Below are 24,944 nucleotides of genomic sequence, written 5' to 3'. Positions count from 1 at the left end.
TGAGTCAGAGTTGCAAAGGGACTGGGTGGAATACTGGTACCCATGGAAAATACATGGCCTAGCTTCCTGCTGGAGAAACGTGTTTCCTTTGGATCAAATGTTTGAACTGAATCCAAAGCAACAAAATACTTCAATTTCGCTACGTGCAAAAACGCTTCAGTGGCAAAACAAATACCAAATACCACTCCTGGTATATGGGAGGTGAAGGGGACGTTGGGGACAGCAACCATGGAGGGTACTGCTGAAAAGAGAAACTGAGGAGTTCAAGAAAACTTATGAAATGAAACTCAAGAAAAAAGTCGAAAATAAAGTGGAAGCTGTGGCAATACATAAAAATATTGTTACTTCAAGTGTAGCCCAACGAGCACTGTTCCCAACAGATACTGTAAAATCTCAATTAAGGAAGCCTTATACATTTTGTACTAACATTTTTATGACTTCATAGAGAATTTATTTTAATTAATTCTCGTGGTTTTTCTTTTTACCCTTTGCAGAGGTAGATTTCTTTTCTTTTTCTTAAAAATAGCAACAACCTGGTTTTCAAGATTATGTGAGACAGTTCATTCATGTCTTGTGCTCAGAGTTTAAATTCTTTGCAGTCTGTGTTAAGGTTTTTCAGTTGGACCTTGACGTTATACATAATACAAAACATCTCCACGATTTTTCATTTAAATTATATAGCGTTTTTCTTCCTGGGAATGCAAAGTCAATCACTGCTCTTGGAATAATCTACATTCACACTTTATGTACTGTTTGTAACCTGATTATGCTTTTGAATTTAAAACTCTTCTTTTGTCTCTAATTTCCACCGTAGGGCATGCAGAGCGTGTATGACTTACAAATAATAATCAGAATAATAATTTTTCATGTAAAACTGAAATACTGGATTGTTTGATATATGCCATCTTTAAAAAATTAATCTACTTTTTTATTTTTGTTCTAATTTCATGACAGTCACTGTCTCAGTTATTGATGTGGCCAACACCCAGAGGGGAAGATGATCTATCAAAGCCTTATCACTTACCATCTGGGCACTAAAAGTTTCAAGAGAATTATTAGTGCTCTTACTATTCTGATGAAATAGCTTTATTTTTTTATTTGCATTTCTCAAATCATGGTCAAGTAATAAAATGAAGAAACGATTTGTCAATAATAAGGTATCAACTGTGTTCACCTTTCATATAAAGTGAGTAATGAAGAGAGGCAATGGGAGTAGATGTTTTCCAGGCTGCACCAGTTAAGAGTAGACATTTCTAAAGGTTTGTCTGAAACTGAGTTTGAAGGCATTAAAATAAAAACTACTGCCCCTCAAATTTTCTTATAGACTTTGTGGCTTTGGGTTATGGCCTACCTTATGTTTCACTCTTAAAAATCATTCCTGTGGGACAAAGAATCACCACAGCATCCTGAATAAAGTTGTAGCTGTTTGCAAAACCCCTTGAAGTTATGTCTACTGCCTGGAATGTGTCATTTACTATCTTATCAAAAAGTACAGATACCTAAAAAATTCTCTGCTTGCTAGAATAATCAGTATTTCTGAGGTTCAAAAAATATAGTCTAGCAAAATGCATGCAGAAGTGTGACGTGCCTCACAGGCCAATAAGCCACATACAGACAAGGTGGACCTTAGAAATGTACAAAGGATTCTTGGGGTCTTAGGAGAGAATGGGGTCACACAATCCCCCAACTCTGACTTAGTAAACAGGCAATTTTTCCTCAAACAATGAAATTCTTTAATAAATAAGGCAGATATTAACTGTGTCATTCTGTTCAATATATTTTAGAACAAAGACTCTCCAAGGAAAGTGACTTTAAGAATCACTTGGAGAGTTTTTGAAACCTGCAGATGGCTGGGTTTCCCACTGACTGGATCCAGGGTCTGAGGTAGAACCCAGGAATCTATATATAACACTGTAGGTCATTCCCTACACAACATGAAGAAAAATCCAACTCAAGAACCGTTGTTCCTAAAAATCTGCGAGGGAGGTTTTCCCAGGCCATGAAAAACAGAAAAAATATTTAATTGGTCTGTTGTTTTAAAAACATCTTCTAATATAATACTACACTTTATCAGTTAGCCTATTTTTTTTAATGCACTATTTTAAAATATCCTTTTACACAATAAAGAGGCAAACCTGATGGAATAAAATCCTAGTTTTAGAATTACCCACAACAAGTAGAAACTAGAATATATTTTAAGTGTAAAAGAATTTAAAGCATGCTAATTTGATGTTACTAAATTAGACAGGAAGAAGGCTGACATTTTGGAAGACCTACTTTATATGCCAGGTATCTTACCCAACTTTTATTTAATACTAGAGGTCTGGTGCATGAATTCATGCATCAGTGGGGTCCCTCCGCCTGGCCTGCTGGATCGGGCCAAAACCTGCTCTTCGACATCCCCCGAGGGGTCCCGGATTGTGAGAAGGCACAGGCCAGGCCAAGGTACCCCACCGGTGGACAATCGGGCTGGGGAGGGATGTGGGAAGTTGGCCAGCCGGGGAGGGACTGCGGGAGGGCTCCAGGGCATGTCTGGCCTGTCTCGCTCTGTCCTGATTGGCCGGACCCCAGCAGCAAGCTAACTTACTGATTGGAGCGCCTGCCTCTTGATGGTCAGTGCACGTTATAGTGAGCCATTGAGTGGCCTTAGCATATCATTAGCATATTACACTTTGTTTGGTTGAATGGATGATCAGACACTTAGCATATTAGGCTTTTATTATACAGGATTACACCATAAGGTATAATTACTACCATTTTACAAGTGAGGAAACCAAGGCAGCAGAAGCAGTCAGTATAGCTTGCTCTAAGTCAATGAGAAGGAAAGTGAGGGGGCTACACTCTAGATCTAAGTAAGTCTATGAAGTCCACTCTTGTTTATCTGCATCATAGCTTTCTCCAATAATACAGTAAACTCAGGTGATTACTGCTAACACTTTAGAAGAAAAGACTCATGTTCAAAATCATCTTGATCCTTTGTAAAGAGGAGAGCCTAACACACACACACACACACACACACACACACACAAACAAACCAAACAACCAAACAAACAAAAACGCAGAACAATGCAATAAGAAAATTAAAATCCTGAAAGAAAAGTAAAATAAACATATGAGGACGAAGGACTTTCTGGGCCTAATTGCAGAGAAAAAAGGGCTGGTAATTCAGTCAATGTGATTCTGAAATGTCCAAGAGGAATGGCATGCACATAATAATCCTTCCAGGGTACAAAAGGCTGTTCCAAATAGAAACGCTGAAAAGGAATCAAAGAAAAAAATACGGGTGATCCACAGGGCAGAAAAAAAGGACTATGAATAAAGAAAAAAGGAATTGAGGTCACTTATCTAACCAAGGAAAAGACCAGCCGGTGCCATGACACTGTCTTCCACTGGAGCTTTTCACGAGTGCAGACTATTTCTCGTCTACCTTTGACTTCTTGAGATTGACACAATGTCTCTGACATAGTGGTCACTTTGTAAATCTTTCTTGAATGAATGTCTTCAGATATGCAGGAGGCGTTTGTAAAGAGAACAATGATCATGTGTGACCTGTGTATGAATGTGGCATATTTTTTAATATACACACACAGGCTTGAACGAGAAGGAGTTCAAATTCTTACAGAGAAACACTGCACCTTTTCCCTCTCTGTGTCCTTAGTGCTTAGAATATACTAGATACACAATAAAAGTCAGAACAAGTAAATACATTTTGGTTGTACATAAAGGACGCTTTGACCCTCAGCACATAAAAATGAAACCTATTAAAAGGGGGTTTTCTCAGTCTCTCTTTGGGTTGAAGAGTAGTCACAGGTTATTAGAGAGGTCAGTTTTTACCACCCTGCCCAATCTCAAAAAAGTCAAAGAACACTATTTTTTCTTCATCCCTTTTCCATTCCCACAGCCATGGACATGTTTACTTCTCTTCTGGACTTTTGTACTTGACTCCCAAGTAGATATCACATCCAGTCTTTTACATACTGAAGCCCCACTGATCTTTTTAAAGAACAACTCTAATCAGGTCACTCTTTCATTTCAGAAACAAAAAAAAAAAACAAGAGTTTTCTAATGCTTATTTTAAAAGGCAATCAAGGTCTTCCAGGAGCTGGTTCCCTCCAGCTTCCCTGACTTTATGATTGTCCTCTTTCTACTTTCCTTCATCCACCCGTGTTCCAACCAAATGGAAATGTTCTGTTTTCCTCATACAGCCAACATGTCCTCTTCCCGCTGCTCCTGCATGGAAGCACTCCCTCCTCACTTTCTTTAGGTTTAAATACCACTTGCCTTCAAAGGGCACTTAGCCCAAATGCTGTTGTAGAAAGTATTCTCTTTCCTACTGGACTTCAATAGGAAGTTTCACCCCTCTTGCATAGAGCTTTCTATTGTCAACCTTGTGTGCAGTTATTGTAGTAAGTCCCTTGTGCCACATACTCTAACATAAGCCCTTTGGGACAAAGTTGCTTTTACTTTTTGACCCTCACAGACCTTGCTTAGCAACTTATTAGGTGTCCACAGTACATGCAAAAACGTGTTTGTTGAATCAAAGATTTCTCACAATAAATCTCATTTAAATGTTTCTGTCTTTTCATTTGCATGGTTTTCATAGCCTACTTATCCATTTCCATTTATGTTAAAGTTCTCAGACATAGGACAATGGGTATAAGTGGAAAGAAAAAGGAAGAAAAGGTAGACGTGGAAAGTAAAGACAACAGATTGCATTTTGTGGTCTTTCCCTCACTACTCCCCAGTATTTGGTGAGGGGTTATTAAGAAGAGAGGCATCTGCAGCAATTTTTGAATCACCTCACATGGGCATCCAGGCAATATGCTGAGGAAGAAGGAACATGTCTGCACACTGGCTCCCCTGAACATGCCAAGAGAGTGCACAGAGGACGGGTTTTTCTCAGGACATTGGTGACAGATAAAAGTCTTTACCAATAAATTTACTGACCAAAGTTTCATCAATGGAAAAAATGAGATTAATAGAAAGAAAGAACATGAAAATAAATACCAGTGGCAAAATGTTATATTTCTACCACCAAAGCAGTGGAATACATATCTATCAATGACGAGAAAGTTAACTGGGTACATATCAGAGAGAGACATGAAATGAGTATCCATCAAGAATAAAGTGTTATGAACTCAATACTTGTAATGATTAAGTGGCTATGGACCATTTTTCATGATCACATCTGGAATTTGTTTTAGAAGTCTTCAAACTAGCTCAGTTTTTGCTGCAGAGTAATTACAATGGTCTGGGGCTGTTTAGAAAAAAAAGAGAGAAACTCTTAATAAGGTGACGCTAATATGATTCGAGCTTTTTAGAAAAATTTCAATTAATAAAATGATTATACAATCATTTTATACATTTACAGGACTCTGCTTTGAAATCATTTTCTAACTTCTTAATTACTTATGAAATAAGGTAGAAATCTGAAAATTCCCTTTATTAGGCCCCTAACTGGCTAAAAGACATGTAACTCACTCTGATGTGATCTTTACTCATGTGCATGTACATAAATATACACCGTTTGGTAAAGAAACTATTTAAAGACATAGGAGAAGAACTTGCCAAGTTGGTTAATAATCTTGAGTAAATAAGACAGCACCGAGGCAAATTCCCAGACAAAAACTGATCTGCCAAAAAGTATTTTGACTAAGAGAGCTCCAACTTGAAGAATTAACTGTTATAATTAATAATAAACCAGAATTAATAATTGCATCATTAGCAATACCAATAAGTAAGTTATACATATTAAACTGAACATCAATTACATCGCTGAGTGATGTATTGCTTGGATGTTCAGCAGAGCAAATGGGAAAGCTCATCAGAGATACTGATAGATGTGCTGAGCAGATGCCATTTATTAGGCCCAAGGCAGGTGCCGGGCTCATTTGCAGACTGTTTCTCAGGGATAGTTTTTCACTCTTCCAAATGAAAACAACATGTTGAAGAAATTGTGATGCTTCTCATTCCCTTACACACCACTATATTTTCCAACTTCATTCCCAGAGCCTGAAAACATTATTTAATGAGATCATCTATAATCCTTCTGAATAGAGTTCTATTACAGTGCATCCTCCTAGGTTCTCTTGAGAACTGATGATACTGAAGGACAAACACAAAGAATGGTGTCCACATTTAAACCAAGGACAGTGAGAACAAAGGAACCCCAAATGGCCAGGATGACAAAGGGAGCCAGGTGTTTTGTTCCCTGTGCTGGGCTACAGAAAGCACAGAATAGTTTATACACTGCTTTCGGCTATTCCTGCTTCAAAAAAGTAGTTGTTTTTGAAAATGCAGTGACTTTTTTCATCATTATCATCATCACCATCTCTGCCAGCAGCAAGATCATCGCCTGGGTCAGGCTGCTGCTGCTTATATCCCAAAGACTGGCAAATGGAAAATATTTGCCCGTGGGGACTCATTGCAGATTTGGACATATGAGAGAATAATAATATTCCTCTCATGCTCCGGTGCTCCTGGAGACCATGCCATCCACATTGTGTTCATGTAAATAACACCCTATGCAGCATCAAGAAATCCATTCATTTTCCCAGAAGTTCAATATTGCACCTCTCTGAAGGCCTGTGAAATTCGAAAACTTGGGACTGGTGGTGGCCCAGTGTAATTTCCTAGTTCTCTTGAAAGCCCTAAGGGCCATAAAATAATCCTCGATTAGAATAACAACTACAAAGCTACAGAAAAAGTTATCTGCAACTGCCATTTCCAAATTCTGCCTTTAGCCTGGGCCAGGTATGTGTGAGGTCTTTTATATGCGTGTATTATTGTAGTCATTCTCTCACTGCCCACCATGAAATTAAAAAATAGTATTCTGTTTTCCAAATATGGAAGCTGAAATTGAGAGTTTAAGAGATTTCCCCAAGAGCTGACTTGAACTCACTACCTTCTATCTAAAGTAAATGCTTTCTAAATTATGTACACTGGGATGCAGAGTCCATATAAACAACCCTATCAAGATTTGGTGCAGAGAATCCTTAAGCCCAGATTCCTCTCTGACATATTTGAAAACTGCCCTAGGAAGTGTGCCATGTGGTTTAGAAAATGCTCTGCAGTCTAAACCTCACTGGTCCCCCTAAGTGCAGAAGAGAGACCAGTACCAGCACGAATATGAGGTTTATCCCCAGTGGCCTACAGTTACATTGAAATTTCATTGAAGTCTTTTGTTTCAGCTTTGAACATAAAGCATGCAAATGTTGCATTTTATTCCATGATTTATTGATTTTTAAAAATAAAAATAATGTTTTAAATCATTTTCATCAAGGAGAGAGAAACTCCCTCTTGAAGGCCTGGATTTGTCTGCCAAATACTAGTATAAGGAAAGGGAAAGAGACTAGAGAAGAGCTACAGTTCCACAAAGGAGAGCCACCTCCCCTTGTCCTTAGGACAACCCTCCCAGAGAGGGGGGAGGGGATCATTTGCTTGAGAATATATGGTAGCTGAGCTGGAAAAGCCATGGTTTGTGAACAAATCAGACATTAAAAGCTAAATCCCAGATCCTCTCACATTAAAAACAATGATAATTCTACAAGTAGTATGTATGTCTGGCAGGCATGGGGGTGGGGAGGACAAAGGTGTATGTAATTTGAACATGCTAGAAATTTATGAGCCAATATTTTAAAAAATCGTTGGGCCTCCCTCTCAGTACACTGAAGACATTGATGAACATGTCTGGACACTGATAGTGTCAAAAGGGCAAATAAAATGAGGTATTTCTGTTGAAAAGATGATGGTTTTTTCTCTCCTTCAACTTGGAGGTCCTGGCTTTCCCTTAATTCTTTTACAAGGCCAGAAAGTATTTAAGAGAAGAATTCTTTGTTCAAAAGGGAGTTTTGTTTATTCTAGATCTATCCTTAATATTTTCTTGATTTGCTGCCTTTTCAACATTCGGCTGAGTTAAGATAATGAAGGAAATTCTGACTTCCTTTCCATTCGGATTAAATATATTTGATCACACCCATAAATACTTTTTAAAAATTCTCACAAATACTAAGTAGTTTAGAGTATTTAAAAATACTTATTTACAAGAGAGACTAGTCCAAAGTTAATCAAACAAATATCACACAGTAGTACAACATGGCCTTTTGCCTACAAATTCACCTTTTATCTTAAATTGTAGTAACAGTTTTCTAAAGCAAGGGATGTAAATCAAATGATCATAGTTGGCATCTATCAACAGTAGGGTGGAGTTTCATTCTAGCCACTGGGGTAAAGAGAAAGACTTAGTGAAATGCTATTGTCACTCAATTTAGATAAATATCTTTAAAATATTCATGACTTTTCCATGCTTATTAATCTCAAAAATAAATTAACTTAATTTTATTATAAGATTGAAATATATTTCCTTATAGAAAAGTCAAGAATAATTAAAGTCATTAAAATTAATTGTTTCATGCAAAAACTTAAACTATGTTTTGAAACTATAGATACTTTCTTTTCCCAATATTTTGCATCTTTTACTGAAATCTTGGTTTTGAGCTCAACTATTTAGTCTCAGCATTCTTCTTAAACATGCACAAGGCACCAGATTGCTAACAAAATTAAGAGGTAGACTTCCTAAAGTACAGAATTTCAATTTATCCTCTACAAGCCAGAAAGCTCTATGCCTTAAGCAAACAGAAGACTGTTAAATATATTGTTTTATTTTCCTTTCTTCTTGCTGATAGAAAGAGAAAACACAAAATAATATTGAAAAATTAAATTGTTGTCTTACACTGAAAAGCTTTTACATAGAAATCCTAAAGTATATGTAGTAACAATGGAAAACAAAACTACTTGGTGCAGTATACATCTTTTAAAAGCTATTATTTATGAAACCAAAATCTTGACATTTGACTCAGTATTTCCTTCCACAAAATGACAAGGAAAAAGGGACAGAATCTCCCATGACACTCCTGTATCCTCTTACCATTTTCTTGTAACTATACTGTTTTATAGATGAAACTGCCATAGCAGAATGACAAATATAACACATAAAAGAACAAAAAAGGGCAATAAATCACCAGTGACACTACAGCCCATTAAAATGCATTCAGCTGCTGTTGCAGGAAGAATAAAAAATTCCCCTCACTTTACATTCTTTCTAGCTGAAAAGGAAATTTTAGAATCCAAATTCCAACCAACTTTCAATATCGGCCTCCATGGCCAAAATATACAGCATTGATACCATGCTCACCGTTTAATAAGAAATGCCCAAGATGGGGCATATGAATTGTTAATTCTCCATGTATATATAACACTGCATTTGATAAAAGCAGTTGGAAATGGTAGTTCCAATTCAGCCACTATTTCCAATAAACTGATTATCAACTTAAATAAAGAGTTTGGCTATTATTACTTATAAAAAAGTCTAAAAGAGAGACTTTCTTTCTTTAATTTTTACCTAAAGTTCTCTCAAAAAGTCACATGAAAGCGTCTGACACTGAAAATGACTCTGGTATCATACAGATATGCAATTTTAGAGTACAAATAAATTTATGTTAACTTACTTCATTACACACTTAGGACAAATGGTTTAAGATACTGGTCAATTTGTTGAAGTGAAATATATATTGAACTGTTTATGTTGGTTTTAACAAAGATGATAAATATAAGTTCCTTGAGGCAAAGAGCATAAGTTACACTTCTTTGAATTCTCATCTCTTAACACAGCTAGTCTATATCTATCTATATCTATATCTATATCTATATCTATATCTATATCTATATCTATATCTATATCTATATCTATCTATCTATATCTATATCTATATCTATATCTATATCTATATCTATATCTATATCTATATCTATATCTATATCTATCTGTCTATATCAAAGCCCAGTGACCAGAATGACCAGAACGACCGGTGGCTATGGCATGCACTGAGGCAGCCAACTGGCCTGATCTGGGCCCCGATTGCAGCCCCCCACCCCCGTCTGGCCCGGCCCCCGATTGGCCCCCAACATCCCAATTGAGGGTGGGGCTGGCCAGCCAACTACCTGCAGCTCCCCCCAAGCCAGCCCCGATCCCAATCAGCCCCCAACACCCCGATTGGGGGCAGGGCTGGCTAGCCAACCGCCCGCAGCCCTTCCTCTCTCCACCAGCCTGGCTGAATGGGCCCCCATTGGGGTGGGCCGGCCATACCCCACCCGTGCATGAATTTGTGCACCGGGCCTCTAGTCTATAATAATATAAAAATAATATGCTAATTAGACCAGACAATCAAACAACCTTCTGGACGAAGCCGGGGCTGCGAGGGCCAAGGCAGCCGCTGTGGCTGTGAGGGCTGAGCCAGCTGCTGTGGCTGTGAGGGCTGAGCCCCTTACACGAATTTTGTGCATCAGGCCTCTAAAATATATATATATATATATATATTTTTAAAGCCCAGCGACCTGAACGGCAGAATGACCAGAACGACCAGAACAACTGGTGGCTATGATGTGCTGACGTGCACTGTGGTAGCCAACCGGCCTGATCCGGGCCTTGATCAGATCCACCCCCCCACACACACCCCGGCCGGCCTGGCCTCTGATCGGCTCCCAACACCTTTGCTGTGAGCCTTTTTGTGAGCCAAATTAATAAATGCCCACTGATTTGATTATTGAGTCAACATTCAGGTTGAGTCACCTACTGACTCAGTAAACTTGGCCAAAGGAAGCGGGGGGAGAATGAAGGGGCTGGGAAGGAGGAAGGGGTGGGGGAAGGAGGCGGTAAACTACACAGCAGCTCAAAGACAGGAGCCCTAAACATCTAAGTGAGGTTACCATGCCCAAATCAAAAGTGCATGAATGAAGTCAAGGAGTGATGGGAAAACCCAGGTTCAGACACAGGAAGTAGAAGTCAAATTAAGAGACTCACACCAACCACAGAGGGAGCTGCCCTCCCCGAGGCTGGCCCCACCCCCGATCAGCCCCCAACACTGCAATCGGGGGCAGGGCCGACCAGCCAACCTCCCGTGGTCCCTCACCCCTATTGGCCTGGCCTGATGGGCCCCCATTGGGGCGGGCTGGCCAGACCCCACCTGTGCATGAACTTGAGCACCGGGCCTCTAGTTGCATATAAAGGTCTTCAAGGACACGAAGAGTTCTTTACGGACAGGATGACTGAGTAAACCCTTCCCTCCTATAGTAGGGACCAGGAATACTCTTGGAGCAGTGCAGAGCAGACCTCCCTACAGCTAAGCATTTCAAAGATTGAAAGGTTGTAACTTGTATTTATATCAGAGCTGAACTGTATGCACTTCCTGAAAGTGTCTGATGGGAGGCTGGCCATCAGAGGTCTAAGTGACACTGGGCCCTGTACACCTCCTGGAGTCCCACTCTCCCTAAGGCAGACACAGTTGGGAGCTCCTGTAGGTTGTTTTAAAAAAGTGGTATGGAAATTAGTCCATACCGTAAAGGCAATTTCATCTTTTTACAAATGACTTCATTCCACTGGAAATTTATAGCTGGCCTCTAAATGCCTTTTAAGTGCCAAGGGCTGAGTGGCAGATTGTGAAAAGTATAACGATATGTAAAATATGGCCCTGTAGTAGGTAGGAGATAAAAATACTTCTACACACATTTCATAGTTGACTCAATTAACAATCTCTAATACAACACTTTATGAGTCTAATCACTGAATGATTGAAAGGGCAAATATAACTGCCTGCAGCTAAAGGTGGTCAGATTTTATCTCAGCACCCATATATTCAAACAATATGCCTGAGTATTATTGTTTATGCTCTTTGTCAGTTTTGATTCATATGCATACCACGGTAAATAGCTCTCAAAATAAATAAAGTGGATATCTCAGGCAAGAAGTTGAATGAAGCCATTCTATCTCTAAGGTACTCAGGGTCCTTTGATAGATTTGAACCTGTCCTTTAAATTCCCTATCAAGTGCTCTTCCATGCAGACTGCATATTATAAATAACCCAGGGCCAGTACTTCAACTGTATTAATTTCCTGGCATTTAGCTCTTCTATTCTTGTCTACTCCCTCTATTTGTGTTTTTCTAGGCTGGGGCGATCCTCCATGTCTTTGCTTTACTTCTGTCTTTTGGCCTCTTTGATCTTCCCTCCAATGTTTCTAGTGTGGCTGGAGTACATAGTACATGCTTGAACCTGTCTGCCCCTCTTGAAAACACCTCAGCTGCTACCACTGCCCCTGGGATCAAGGCCAATGTCCTTAACGTCAGCCTCTTTCTGCCTGCACAACCTGACTGCTCCCATACATTCTTCCAGCAACAATGGCCTCTGTGCAGTTCTTTATTCTTGGGCATGCTATGTCCTACCACAGGACCTCTGCACTTGCTGTTCCTGCCACTGACTGAGCTCAAGTTCAATGAACAATCCCATCTTCAAACTATAACCAGTTGTCTGAGCAATTCATTGAGGCTAAGGTCTGATTTCAGTTACACCTTCAACTTACAAATAAAGAGCCTGAGGTCCACAGAAGGACAAATGCCACCTATCTGCATTTAGCCCTGTAACAGCTTCTCCCGGAGTGCCAAGCATCCACTGGCTGGCTCTGAGAGGTGAAGGAAGAGCAGTGGGCAGACAGAGTCTGGGAATGGGCACAGATAAAGTTGGTGTGAGTGGGGAGTCTACTCTGTGAAATAATTAAAATAAAACTAAATCTCATGATAGTGATTCAAGCCACAAAATACCCAAGAATAAACTTCATAAGAAAGATCATCCACTGTTTGCCTTTCAGTAAATACTTTTGAATTCCCACTGGTGCGTAAGGGGATACCTTGGGAACAAGACAGACAAAGCCCTGCTCTGACCACATTCTAGGAGGGAGACATAGCTTAATAAGGGGACCTCAAAAAGTGGCAGAGTGATGGGCTAGGCATGGCCAGGGAGCTGGCAGGGCCATGCACTTCAGGTACTGCGGTCTAGGTAGGCCTCTCTGAGAACATGACCTTTGTGCCTGATCCTGCCTGCTGAGGCGGAGTTGGTGATATGAAGTCTGGGGGAAGGACGTATTGGTCAGAGGTAACAGGATGGGCAAACATCTGGCACTAGATCCAGCCTGGTGCTTTGGAGAAACAACAAGCAGCTCAGCAGTGAGTGAGAGAGTGATCTGAGCTGAGGACTGAGTGCGAGACCAGGCGTGGAGCAGGCCCTTCATGCTGTGACTGGGAGTCTGGAGTTTATTCTAAGTGCAGTAGGAAGCTACTTGGGGGCTTTACGAAGAGCAGTGATGGAACCAGACTTCAGTTTCAGGAAAGTCGGCCCAGTTGCTCTTGGGCAAATGAATGAACAGGGAGCAATCAGAGTAAGTCAGAGAGCAGTTAAAGTGCTTCTGCAGTGGTCTAGGCTGGGCCACCTTCTTGGTGACTGGATATGTCAGCACACAGAAGATGAAGATTCCTGCCCTCAGGAGACAAATTCTAGGAGGGGGAAAAAGGCAGTGGCAAACATAACAAGTAAGCACAGAGGGTGACAGTGCTATAAAATAGGAGAGAGTAGCAGTGTAAGGGGACAGACTGTGTGGAAGGGGTGGGGAGGTGTCATGGAAGGCTGTGCTGTTAAGAAGGGTGAGTTCTCAAGGCAGACTTCAGTGAGAAGGTAGATTTGCACAAACACTATAGGAGGTGAGGGAGCCAGCTAAGTGGATAGCTGGGGAGGACTACTGCAAGCAGGGGAAAAATGAGGGCAAAAGATTGAAGGTAGGAGCATGGCTGTTGTGTCCAAAGAACAGGGAGGTCAGGGTGACTGGGGTGGAATGAGGCAGAAAGCGAGGAGAGGAGTTCAAATGGTGAGAGGGGCCCAGCATTTAAGGACTGGTAAGTAGACACAGAAATATAAGTGGTGAGGTATTAGGAGAACATTCTAGCTTTATCACATGATCCTATATAATAAAAGGCTAATATGCAAATTGTCCCCTTGGGAGTTCACCCTACCAGGAGTTTGACTGCTTGTTGTGACGTGTGCTGACCACCAGGGGGTGGCGCGGAATGAAGGGAGCCAGGGAAAGGAAGGCCCTGATCGGCCCTGATCGCTGGCCAGGCCTAGGGACCCTACCCATGCACGAATTTTGTGCACTGGGCCTCTAGTATCAATATAATCAAAGATTATAATAGCATAGGAAGAGACAAAGAGGACCATGCAAATCTAAAGTTGAGAACTTAAATATGACAATATGGCATTTCAATTCCATGAGAAAAGAATGGTTTACTTAATAATTAGAGCCGTCTAACTGGTTGTTTATCTGGAAAAAAGCTAGATGTTTCCCCAGGCCACACTCCACACCATATCAGTGGTAATTTAGATGGATTCAACAAAGAGCTAAAAATCAGGGTAATAGCTGAATAATCTGACCTGTGTGAAGAACTTCAAATTAAAAACCTTGGAAAAGGAGAGGAAAATGGGAACATTTTTGGGAACATATTTGATTATCTAAAAATGAAACATCCTTATGCCCAAAGAACAGTGACTGCCAGGAATACGTACAGACAAATATAGAAGAAAAAATGCAAATAGCTAATAAACATTGGCAAAGAACCCAACTTCAGGAAAAGTCATTAGAATACCATTTTCACCCCATACTGGACACATTAGGTTGTAAATGTCCAGGGCAGGTGGAATTGTGGGAAGGGCCACGTAAGGGACACTGATGGAAGCGTGAACTGCTACAATTGGGAGGAATGTTATCTAGTCAGTTCCATGTGAAAAACAAACTTGCTCTTTACTCATATTTGAGAATTGTTTAGAAATAAAAGTTATAATAGACAGCATACATAGAGAAGGCTGTTTATTCTAGTTTGTTTTTAGTAGGGAAAAAAGTGGTGAAAATCTGAATGTCCATATAATAAGAGATTGGGTAAACAGATCATAACATATTCATACTTTACAGGAGAACAATAGTCAACTATTAAAAAATAATGCCTTAGATTTATTTTTAAGGCTTGAAGGGGAATTCTGAGCCCTTTTTGACACAAAAGAACATTTGTGAACTGAGGACAATGCACAGAAGTTGATCAAATATCCTCACTTCCTTTTCAAATGTCATCAATCCAATAAGTCACTGCTCTTCACATGGAAAGGGGTGAGAAGTGACAAAAATTGTCTCCTTGACCAAACTCTACCCAGGGTCCTCTGAGCCCTTTCTCAGCTAGGCCTCAATCTTGATCTATAAAGACTTAAACAAAACATTAACATCATTTCTAACAGCTCAGTGTCACATCCCTAGGTGACCCTAGTTTCTCTGAAAGTGCCTGTCTGAAGAAACTTCAGGCTGTCCAAAGAATTGACTGTTCCAGCAAACAGGGCCCTGTCTCCCTGTCTCCCAGCCTCCGGGGGACGCAAGAGCCTATTTCAGTCAGTGCCAGTTAGCAAACTCAGATGCATTTCACAGGCACCAACACACCCTTCCAGCTTCCCTGACTGTGGAGTCCCTGTTTGATGCCCTCCCTTCTCCATCATTCTCTCGTTAAAATGCCCAGTCACCTCTATACAACTTGGAATGGAACTCAGCTCCATCACCTGTCAGTAGTTATTGAGTAAAATCTCCTTTCACCACTTTAACGTCCGGCAGTGTTTACCTTTGATAATGCACACATATGCTGCTTGTATCTTTTACAAAACTTGGAACTTTATGTGGAAATAATTGTTGGCTAGTTCTGTATTTTTTGAGGCACTAATTATATCTAGCAAGCAATTCTCATGCTCTGATATATCTGATTTGCACTTGAATTCCAGGAGTCACTTTATTTATACAAACTCTAGGATAAAGATCTTATCGTATTAGACGTATGGATTAACCAAAACAGATAAGTTTAGGAAATCATTCTCAATAGTACCTCAGAGCTGGCTAGGTCATTAAATCATAAATAGAAATATCTTAATATAAAACAAATAGCCTAGACATATTTATAAAATTATCTAGAAAATCTTAAAGAGAATTTCTAGCATGTACAGCTTTTAATTTTCTTCCCCAGTTTTATATTACATGCAATTAATCACAAAATAAAAGGAATGACGTAAGAACCAGAAGCATTTCCAGTTTCTGGAATTTTCTCTGTGTGCACTTGAGTGTAGGATTTTTGAGGTAGACAGAATTTTTATTCCAAGTATATATTCTGCTCCCTTTCATCATCTTCTAAATCTAGTGGTTTAGTAAAGCAGTTTTTAAACCTGTGGGTTATAACCCATTGGTGGGGAATGAATCAAATTCGTTAGTGGCTAGAATTACAAAAATGAATTAGAATAAAATGGAACGAGATAGAACAATATTCATCTGTTCAGGGAATAGCACTGCTACTAGAGTGTCTAAAGCTTTTTCTTCAGTTAAATTTACGTGTGTGTGTGTGTGTGTGTGTGTGTCTGTGTGTGTGTTGGGGGGGGTGAATTGGGTGTTGAGGTATTCTTACTGTTGCTTGAGGACAAAATAGTTTAAGAAACATTCCCCAATGCAATGACAGGACTGCTTACCGAACTCGCTAGCATTCTGCAGTCTGAGCTGCCTTCATTCAGTGAATTAAATCAGCCAATATTTATGAACACTTTTTGTTTTATCCAGCACTCTTCTTGTGCTGAGGTCAGCTCACCAAGGTGCTTGTTTTCTTTGGTATTAGACAAGAAAGGGAGGTTCCACCTATACCAAGGCAAACTTAACCAGCAGGTACTGCATTTTGAGCCAAAAGGAACTACAGAGTTCTCACTATCTTATCAAAGTTTCCTAGTGTACTAGTAAGCATAGCCTCAAATAGAATTTGTAGGAGCATGATGTCAGCACAATTAAAGCAAAAAGTAGCTGAAGGCACTTTTGAATGTATCCATCAGGTATCTCCTATTTGCTTCTAGGAGGGACTGTGTTGATCTAGTAAATAAAACTACAAATGTTCAATGGGTCAAATATTCAGACCTGTCCCACTGACCATGTATAAGCTACTGGACACAATGAGATAGGTTTTGAAATATATGCCCCCCCTCTCCATTAGCTACATAACTGTTGTCTTTTCTTAACTGCCATATGACAAATATAATAGTAATTTTTCATTCATAAGAGCATGTGTACGTGTATGTTTTCATGCTACTAATGCAAATATGCTTGATACCAGGAGACTGGGAAACAACAGAGTAAAACTCTTTATAAGAATTAGAAGCTCTATACCTGGCACACAGAAGGTGCTCAATAAATGTCAAATCAGTGATTGAATGAATTAAGTGCCATGCTTGCAGTATGACTCATAAATAAATGTATTAAAAAAGGGAGTGTTACTGCTATCAAAGTTGATGGCTGATGCAAATGGAAAATGCAAAAGAAATATTACCTGAGTTTGAATTTATCTGGGTAAGATTAACCATCATTAAAACCAGCAGTAAATACTGAAAAAAAGAACGAGTCATTTTTTACTGGTTTTTAAGGCTTATTCTAGCACTCTATCATTTTAATCCCCAATAAACCAAAGTAAATGAGGGAGATTATCTGCAACCTGTACAGGATTGGCAGCCATATATTCAGTTATGTATGTGTCCTTCACAGACTAGTTCCAAAATAACAACCCACTCTGGACCCGAAAGCCTTATGAAGGAGGCTGATTTATGAGGTATCTTCTTAATCATGCAAGTTTTAGAGAAAAACGCTCTATTCAGAAGTTTCACTTACATCATATCTCATAAACAGCATGTTTAATTTGAAGGTAGCCGATTATAGGTAAGTCCTGAGAAAGGGGCTATTTAGCTATGTATCCCATAGCACTCATTTTATGATAGTGAGGACAACCCATTTTTAATGACTGGCTGGGAAGACTGGTGCCAGCTCAGACATCATGGGCTCAGACTTGCTGAGGGACCTGAATTACCTTCAAGGTGAACACCTAACTCTACCCAGCAGGCCATGGGCCTGTCCTGGAATGTAAAGGGCTTAAAGGGGAGGACTTAGGTGAGAAAGACACTATCACTTAAGTGCTTCCTCTGGGAAGAACACTTCAGAAGTTCAGGATAAGAAAGAATCTGTAACAAGCAGAACTTCAATCAATAAAAGAAATATGCTTAAAAGAAACTTGAAAGCGGGGGAAGCAGAACTGTTAATAATAAGTTTATAGCCTGGAGGCCTGACACAGAGGACAGAAAATATGTAGAGAATTCCAGCAGAGAAAGAAGTGGAGTTATCCTACATTTCTTTATCTTATAAAGATTAGTCTATAATTTTCCTGAGTCTCACTTACATTACTTTTCAAAGTAATAAGCTCACAGAACCTAAACATTTATGAATTTTTGCCATGAGTTAAGCTTTACTCCCCCCCCCCCCAGCTAAATGTCAGGATATATTCCTTAGTTTCATACATACAAAACAATTTCTGGAGTAGAAATTTTATGGAAAGCAGTTGTGCTTGTATTACTCAGCCTTAATCATGCCTATACTACATGCAACAAACTATGACATCAATGATCCTTTGGAACCCAGGATTTGAGTCCTGCCCGTGTAATTATGTTAGAAATCTTGACAATGGCTTGCTTTTGTTGTAGGACAACAGTTTGTCTTCTGGAATTTTCTGACCACTCACCTTCAGTCTGGAGTAATTTACTGGAGTTCTTTCCTATATGAGTTTCTATCGATGGCCATACGCCTTTAGAGGCAGCATGAATGGGCACACTGATTTCTCTTGGTATAAAGAAGCACACAGTTCGACTCCATGACTCTAAGCCATTTGTTTTCTTAAAAACTTCCCTAAATTATTCCATGCATTTGACTTGCAGATGCACCACTGCTTTATACAAATACTTAGCTTTGGAACAAGGATCTAAAAGGAATGCAACCAGCTCTGCTCCAGTTGTATGTACACGATGAGCTATTTGCACAGCATTACCCCAAACAACTCTGAGTGGTTTCAATTCATAACACTGGCAGACAAGCCAGTGTTAATTGTGTGTACAAACTAGACCCTACATTGTGAAAAACGAACCTCTCTCATTCTCAAACCACAACACCTCTTTAGCTTAATTTAGATTACTGTGGATCCATTTTTATGGATTTTGTTTGAAATCCTGTTTGATGTCATTGCTATTGCAAGTCCAGCAAATTTCATTTCTATATAACATTAGGCTAGAGAGGAACATACCAACAGACAAACACACAATGGAGACATGCAGTGGAGTTGTGCTTAATGCATGGATATAATGTGCACAGAGAAGAGGCCAAGCACATCACTTCATTTAATGAGGGCACAGGTTTGTACCAAGAGTTTGAAACATTGTAAACAAGCCTTAAGCAAAGGAGGAAATGTAGAGGGGAGACGAAGCTGAGAAAAATGAGCAGGAAATGGGCAAGATGACTCATCTATACTTGAACATCTGACCTGTCAGCTGGTCCTCGCCTGCGGCAGGGGCGATGCGAATGTAAGGTGTTGTAAGCTGAGTCACGATTATCGCAGCTATGGCAAAGGAAGATCCCCAGGTCAGCATGCATGAGGGAAGAAAAAGCCAGACTGAAGCTAGGCTAGCAAGGAGAATCTCGATCAGTACATCACATTGTCTCAACTTTGTTCCAACAACAAAAAGAGAAGGAAAGAAAAGAAAAAACAAACAAAACAAAAACAACTCATAGCAAGGTGTTGAATTTTCTGAATTATTTTCCCTTAAATAAGCTTTAGCCAGGCAGTTAGATTTCTAAGTATGACACAGTTGTAAACTTTGGCTGAGATTCTGGATAGATCAACTGAATAAATAAGTGCAAACAAACACATTGGTCCCAAGTAAGGCTCTAGACTGGACAATTATTTCCAACTGCTATTGAGTTTGATGTATAAAGATTCATTGCTCATTCTGATGATCTAAACTTTGGGCTTTTAGAATGTATTAGATTATTTAAAATTCTGCTGCTTAAGTCACAATATTTTCTCTTCTTGCTAAAATCACCTTTGTGAAGAACATTATCCTCTTTCACTAAAAAAAAATAAAGTAGAGAAACCTCTCTGATGACTAAATTTCAAGTAGAGCATTTCTATTTAGGAATCTCATTATTCACATTAAGGGAATGAAAAAAATGCATCTCACAGCATTGGTGAGAAAAATAAAATCTAACCACTGCCTTTGCTATAGTTGTCATGGTTAACATGTGACCAAGGAAATCATTCAGATTCCTTAAGTGGACCAGGCAGACTTCTGGTTGCCTGTAGAGCTCAATAGTTGTGTTTAAATGGTTAACAGTTATGACACACAGATATTAAAAAAAATAAGAAATTAAAACATCAGTTCTAACATGATACAGCTGGAAAATGATGCAAAGAAAAAATACTGAAAAATTAAAGACAGGCTTACATGAAAGATTACTAATTTACATGGAACAGCCTGGGTGCTATTAGAAATGTGGCAGCGAGTAAGGAAAATAGATCATCTACCATCTGCAGACAATTAAACCCAAAACTGCTGCTGCATAATATTTTGAAATATCCCTCTGCATAGTTCAAACAGTGCTGTTCCTTATAACTAGACAACTGCCACAACTGGGTTTAAAAGTTGTATAATCGGCTCTCACGCATTATTAATGAAAACTTTCTAATCTTGCTAAGTGAGATGAATAGACTAACAGTTTGGTCAAAGAATAGAGAACTCCCAGGGTATTACAAAGACAATTTTCTTGATGTGACATAGTATGCAATTTTGCAAGCTGATAGAATAAATTGTGAACAGTAAAACGCTATTTTTCAGACTTGTTACAAAGTTGGTACCAATTTCAAATTTATAAATATAATATTTGTTTGGTCATAGACTACTGTTGTTCAACCAACATTCCTGTATGGTATTTCATTACCTACGGGAAAATTGCATCTACCCTATTTTTGAGAAAAATTATATTGCCTTATCCAAAAACAAAGCAACTCTACAATACTGATAAAAGTAAACAATATGAACAAAACGTTATTTGAAAATGGCTATGCTGGGCAGCCATGTCTTCATCACTGAAAGGAAAGCTAACTGTAATCTGAGGCTCAAAACTCCCATGGGAAAAAGTACCTTACAGAAAAGATATCTTAAGAATTTTTATATGACCTTCCTAACCTGTGTTGTAAAGGGTTCAGTTGTTATTATTATTTTTAGTTACAAGGGAAAACTGGATTATGTTAGAAATTATTTAAAAATAGTGGTCAGCTAGCCACTGCCTGCTTTTGCAAATAAAGTTTTATTGAACACAGTCATGTTTATTTGTTTATACACTGCAGACAGCTGCTCTTGCACAGCAATGGCAGAGCTGAGCAGTTGTGAAAGAGACCATCTAGCTCACCAAGTCTCAAATATTTACCATGTGCCTTTTACATAAAAATCCATTGTCCTCTTAGAATATCAATAAGAACATATCAAGAAGACAATCACTAACTTCGGTAAAATAAAGTCAGGAGATTTCCCATTCATAGGCGTTGAAGATACTTCTGGTGCTGATAAATTTAGGGTCTCCCTTAAATACAAGGTAAGCATGGACGAGTAAAATACACTCAGTGTATCAGACCTCCAAAGTGTCATTTCAGTTGCATTTTGTGGGATCTTCTGGAATTTGATGAACCCGTATTTGCTCACCTGTGTTTTACATGACTCTAATGTTCCTTTAAAAATGAATCTGGGTCAAATAAATTTGGGCAAAATATAAGACAGAATAAAGTTAAACAGGTGTTTTTCCTTAGGAACTTTCCAGGGGCCCTAATGCACTGATGACGTACATTATGAAGACTATTTCAAATCAAGAAAAGAAAATATTGTCTCTAGAAGATGCTGAATGACAAATCTATGTCATATTTATGTTTCTATTTCTAAATCCATAGCTCTATGATAGCAGATTAGCATATGTAAGCAGTCTTACTATGTAATTTGTTTTCTCCTGCATTGAATATGAGTAATTAAGAAGAATCTTAATTAGCTTTACATCTCTACAGACATTCTTTTCAGTTCTCTTGTCAGAGTACTTTCATTCTGTTGCATTGTGGCCTAGAAAGGACGGTATTTCTTTGAACAAAACTGTGAACAGAAAAACAGTCTACAGAAACTTCTCAAAGAGCCTGGTGATTAAAACAAGAAACATTCAAATTTCTGAATATAGTTAGAAATTATATCAGGACAATGGAAATCCTTCAAAGTTTCCTGAAGGTCTTCCAGCAAAGCATATGCACATTCCAGTACAAATGTAAATTAAATAAAATATTAAACTTAAAAACAGTGAAGGAATTTTGCACAGAAAATTCACTTTAAAACATGACATTAGAATCATGATTTGTTTTCTTTTTGTTTAAGATTTATGGTATGACTTATATAATACTTTTGGAAAGAATTTAGCATATGTTCTCATGCAGTTTTTGTTTTGATTTCTAGCTACAATGCTGTTAGCCAAATCTTAGCAATGGAAGAGATAACATATACAACTCCACTCCCCATACACTAAAAACAAAAACAAACAAAAATCCTCAACACCTTTATGAACTAAAAATCCTCCAAATTTAAAAAGTGACAAATTTATGTATCTGTACTTGGAAGTCTCAGATTATACTTCACTTAACATATTAAGCACCCAGGTAATTTTTAAAATAAATGTATAAAAAGAAAACTCCCAAAGACTATATTGTCAAGGAGAAACACAGCTGGCACCATGCTATGGGAAATATTATTGTGTTGAAGATTAATGAAAAGTATACATTTTAACTGATATATCAATTAGAGTGAATATACCCCACTTAATATAAGAAATCTAATTTTCTAACAAGATGGATTTTGATTTTTAAATGTATTTTGTCCATTTAGAATTCATCACCGACAGTCTTAGGAAACTAGCATTAAAACCATTTTAAACCTACCAGTTACCGTAAGGCAGCCATAAGGTATGTAAGAGTGAAAGGAAACACGTATACACATTGCTAAGACACACAGTTGGACCAAATGGTCTGGAAAAGAATCCAACTATAAAAATGTGAATGTGTTTAAAAATAAAAATAAAAATTAGGAGAAATAGGAAAAGAAAAAGAAAAATTAGGAGAAAAGCTACTGTTTACTGTTCAGATAAAAAATAATCCTATAACTGGGTAGACAACATCCAAGCATCATGTATATTCTGTGGTTTGGTGTCTTTATCTTTTAATTCAAGAGACAGAATACTGTCATGAGTTTGCCTATAGTAGACAAACAAAATACAGTAACATATGTCTATGAGGATTCTAGATGTATAAATTAAAGGAGGATACATAAAAATATAGGCAATCTCCCATACATGAAGATATAAAATAACATACCTTAGGTTTTTTCCTGTGCCTATTTTTCATGAGGCTTTATATTTGAGATGATTAGTGTCAAAATACACCCTTGGTATATGATTAAAATAAGCAAAACATTAAATTTATAAATAGTATGAAATATATCTTTAAGAGACATACTCATACTTGAAATTATAAATTAGTTCCCTGTGAAGAAATACCCACCTCCATACATTTAATATAAAGATACTTGTCAATAGTTGTTTCATGAGAACATTGAATTCTATAAATTCAAAACATTGCTTAGGAAAATGGTTTAGTATCTAAAAATTTAATTAAGCCACCACACTGTCAGCAATATGTGGCAAAAAATAGGTATTTGAACTGTTTTAAATTTCAAACATCTTTATTATATGGTGCCAATAAAGTTATTAGACCTGACTATTTCTCTGTTATGACTAAGTAGTCAAGATGGAAATGCTTCCCACACTGCAAAAATAATTTTTAGTGTGAATAAGGAAAAATGATGTGATTATGAAAGTGGTAAAACATTAAACTGTGCTGGAAAGGGAGGTTGCTGCACCTGTACATGTAGAAATTAATAAAATAAAATAGTACCAAATAGTGTAGTTTTGCCTGGAAGGAGAATATCTCCCGAGGTTTCCTCCTGTATTATGATTTTATGACTAGAAATGACAATGTTATGTAATGAATATTAAAATTTGTTTCCCTCCTACACCTAAACAGATTATTTGGATAGAGTTTATTGCTGTGTAAATTTTTGCAAGTGGCTCAGAAAATCTGAGATGGGACTATTTAGTCAATCAGGTCATCTGACTGCCTAATCATCCTTTGGTGAATTGAAAAGCAAATTACAATATTGATTAAATCTAACTGATGGAAGAAAATGCTCCAAAATCACTGTCTAATTCAATCTATTGTGAAAATAGCAATCCTCAGATTTCTATATTTACTAGTGTGCTCTTTATATAATTATTTAAATATGTAGATGAACATGCCAGATATTTCATTGTTTTCAGAGTAAACTAATGGTCAGTGACTTAATTATAATAAAGAGGAGGACAGATACTTATACAATGCAAGTCTATAACTTGCGAGAGGATCTGCTGGGTGAAAGCCATGAGCTACAGTGGAACATCAGGGGTAGGAGTTCAAACACTTGGGATCAAGCCCATAACCATTGGTTATTAGCTGAGTGACCTTGGTACATCAACTTGTCTCCCAAAATATACATTTTCTTCATCTTAAAAAAAATAGCAATATCTGTGTCCTTTTAACAGTAATGTTAAAGAAATAAAGGAGAACACATGTGTTAAAGTGATTTTCAGCTCTGATGTTAAACATAAGGCATTATAAACTAGGCACTCTGGAAACTGATTTACTTTTTGAGACCTCAATGATGTAGAATTCAATAAAGCAATTTGAGCATGGGCAATGACCTGGAGGTTTAAGATCATCAATACCCCATTCATGGCCCTATCATACTGTAATAATTAATAGTTAATAGCATATTATAGTTTACAAGACTCATCAATATCTTTAATTTCATTAATTGCTAATTTATTCCTATAAACAAAGGCACTAATCACATACAACATATGAAAAATTTAGTATTTATAAATCAATATAGATTCTTAGAAATAAAACTATGAACCCATGAGGACAAAGAAAATATAAATGGGGTGAGTACCTCACACAATGCCTGGCACATAATATGAAACTATGAAATATTTGTCAAGCAAGCTGAATAAAAAGTCAT

The 24,944-nt window shown here is 38.1% G+C and overlaps 1 protein-coding gene across 1 annotated transcript in view; it reads right to left on the bottom strand.

Annotated features, from left to right (window-relative positions):
- Positions 1–24,944, bottom strand: part of PTPRM (protein tyrosine phosphatase, receptor type M) — a 633,774-nt gene that overhangs the window by 194,754 nt on the left and 414,076 nt on the right.

This window comes from Myotis lucifugus, unplaced genomic scaffold, assembly GCF_000147115.1.
Source record: "Myotis lucifugus unplaced genomic scaffold, Myoluc2.0 scaffold_58, whole genome shotgun sequence".
In the NCBI taxonomy this organism is placed as follows: domain Eukaryota; kingdom Metazoa; phylum Chordata; class Mammalia; order Chiroptera; family Vespertilionidae; genus Myotis; species Myotis lucifugus.
The sequence above is the reverse complement of the archived record's forward strand: the minus strand, read 5'-3'. Positions and strand labels throughout refer to the sequence as shown.